This window comes from Rhea americana, unplaced genomic scaffold, assembly GCF_003343005.1.
Source record: "Rhea americana isolate MKP2758 unplaced genomic scaffold, rheAme1 scaffold_12, whole genome shotgun sequence".
NCBI classification, from domain to species: domain Eukaryota; kingdom Metazoa; phylum Chordata; class Aves; order Rheiformes; family Rheidae; genus Rhea; species Rhea americana.
The window spans coordinates 2,358,606-2,361,980 of record NW_028185261.1 but is presented as its reverse complement, the minus strand read 5'-3'; positions in this window follow the sequence as shown (position 1 = coordinate 2,361,980).

Genomic DNA, 3,375 nt, shown 5'->3' with positions numbered 1-3,375 from the left:
CTGGAATTTCTTTTCAGTGAGAAATCAAAAAAATTTTTATAAGCCCTAAAGTTTTAGTTTGAAATTACTTTTTTTATTTGATCAAATTGTAATACACACATTGGAAGAGCTCTAGTACTGGGCTTTCCTACTCTGAATAAATTAATAGAAAATATCACAATGCTATATTAAGCACTTCAACTCCACAATCCTTTTCACAGTTCAAAGGTTTTTACTCATCTACAGCACAAAAATCTGAGTGAAGTTAGCTTCGAATGTCATATCATGCACATAAAGAGCAGCTTAAAATTCAGACTGGAATTCTATCGACATCTTTTTCTACGCTTCTCTGTCAAATTGCCATGGATACCTATTTTTATCTTGTATCTTCATACATAAGTATTTCAAAGAATTACAATTTATTAACAATTTTATTTTGTATACACCAGATTGAGAGTCGYATTTGTACATTTTACAAAAGCATTGCAGCTCAGCTGCTTAAGKCAAGCTCACATTGCCTGAAGTTATAAAAAGCTATAGCTTTTTATGCTACCTAAAACAAAAGCAATGGCAAAAACTGACTGTTCTTCAAAAACATCTCAAATGTCAAAAATTCTGACATATCACCACAACCAGGGCTAAAATTAATAATCAGCCCAAGGAAAGTATATACAAGATAATGTTTAAGGGGTGCTACACAGTCCTAACTGGTTCACCTCTCTGCAGCAAGCATCTCTTCCTCCAGCTCATTAGCCTGTAGATATAAAAACCGGACTTTTTTTCAAAAGGAAATAACAGGAATGCCTTTTAAATACCACATTTTGCTACTAACTTCAGAAGGTCAGGGCTTAATCCTGAAATTTACATTCAGGATTCATCTTCCACAAAAAAACTTCCACTGGAAAAAAAAAAGAAAAAAAAAAGAATAACTAAGCAATCCTCCCCACTTTTTCATTAAACCAAAAAGCAAAAACTCCCAAATGAAAACTGAAAAAGGCAAAAAAAAGAAAAAACAAATAGTTCCCTAGATCTACAATCAATGCTTGCATTCTCCTGGAACAGACTACGTTATGTTCCAGAGATCTTCAAAACTGCATTTGCAGTGGGAAACCTACCTAAAAGGTAAGKACAAATGTCTGAAGAGCACCTAAAGAAACAACATGAAATTCATCCATTACTCTCTCTTGAATTACTATYGCCTTGCAGGTTTATAGCTTTGGTATATAGTATGTATTTATACAGTATATATGTACATATAGTTTTATAGTTTTTCAAAGCTCCTTCTCTGCATACACAAACTATTCAATATTTACATTAAAAACATAATAGGAAATAATTAAATCTCAGATTAAGAAAAGTGGGGAAATTAAGAAGTTAATTTTAACAGTTATGTTTTTTGTTTTTTTTTTTTTTCCAAATGGTTGTAAAACTCAGGGTATAAATGATAACACCAAGTAGTGAAACCAAACTCAAGAAGGTTTAAATTTTACATTCAGAGTTGCCAAAGCTGCACAATACTTCCAATATATGATGCTTGGCAAGATTACCCATCCCTGTGAGAAGAGGGGAGCAGCCGACTTTCAGGCTGGCCTCATTGCCTCCAGAAAAGACTGCGTATACCCGCCCGTGCTGTACCTTCACCTCTGGAGATGCCTGTCTGCACAAAGAACTTCACATTCAGGATTTTTCTAATAAAACAGAAACCAGCTATAGATCTGAAATGGGGAGAACAGAGAGCTGCAGACGTGCTTTGAAGGACTTACCCAGAAGGCTAAGCCAAGGGGGCCTGAGCTCCACCACAGCACCACACCGCGCRGCTGGTCCCAGCTTGGCTGACGAAGGAGCAACGGCACAAAACTTCAATTCTCGACCAAAGGCGTCAGCTGAAAAGAAGATACCGGCAAATMAACTGAGAATGGACMAATGGGAGGTCAGAGGTAGTATGAMTCAAGCTTGCTAGTAATTTTAAGTCACATTGGTTTTTGTAGTTGGAAAGTAAATGAAACTGAGAAGATACAAAACTTTGTTTTTGTTCCACCTCACCTGGAACATAATTTCTGGATTTTCAGCACCTCCTGGGTTTTTAAGGAGATGCTAAATACACATTGTAAAGTTTTTTTTTTTTTTTTTTTTTTTTTTTTTTTTTTTTTTTTTTTTTTTTTTTTTTTTTTTTTTTTTGTATCTTTATTCATTTCAATTTTCCTAATGCTTCCTGAAACCTGGAACTGATTTATTCCAGGTTTTGAGTACAAGACCAGAGACCAATTGCCTTTGTAATAATATGAATTTTTAACCATTCAGGATTTTTTGCCCCACTTCCAAACACTATTAATTTCTTATGACTACTGCAACATTCATATTTAATTCTTTTATGTTTCAGGGACAAACAWAGTCACCTCACTAAAACAGAAAAAAAAATCAACCTCATTCTGAATATTTAATATATAATGAGAAAATACAAGCAGAAATAAAATTCAGATAAATTAAAAGATGGCAAACTGTAAATGCACAGCTTTGTGGATGAAATCTCCTAGAAAGAAAAGATGTAGCAGAATTCTGCCCTGTATACATAAATCTGGGGATATTTCTGGTGAAATAAACAAATGAGGTAATAGTTGATATTCCTGGATAATTTATATAACTTCTCCTGCAAACTTACAGTTATTGTATTAAGACAAGATGCACTACAGTAGTTAGGGCTGTTAGGGCTGAGTAATATACATTCTCAGAAAGCTTATTTCTGTTAATGCAAACTTTTTACTTCACGCTCTGTTTAGAATGAACCTTTGGCACTTGCCTCTGTTTTAACTTGTTTCTTCTCCTTCACTCTTCCATCCAGAAAYAGACATCACCACAGAGCATGAAAACAAGAGAATCTCCCATTATATCTAATTTTACAAGAATAATTTGTTTATGCTGTCCACCATAATTATAGACCAGAGGCTTGATCAAGCCCTATCAACATCTGTTGATTACTGATTTCAATGATTTTCGTAGGCATCAGGCCCCAGGCCAGCTTTCTGCAAATTCAGTGACGATTCACAGCACACAGCAAAGAACCATTTATAAACATTTTGTTCTAAAAGTCAGTTCTTTGGGTCAATCTCCACGCAGATTAGCATTCCAGAATAAATTATTTCCTCTTGACCTAAACCTACATACCTATCTTAGTCATTATTTTGACCAAAATGAATTGTGTAGGTGCAACAGCTTTCACGTTAGATCATCATGAAAAAAAAAAAAGGACCAATGAATCAAATCCCTCTCTCTGATGTCCTCGTCACTTGAGCTGCACACAGTAATTTCATTCTTTTTGCTGTCAAAAGGCCTTTGGTCTCTGCAGAAAGGCTTTTTTTTTTTTTTTTTTTTTTTTTTTTTTTTTTTTTTTTTTTTTTT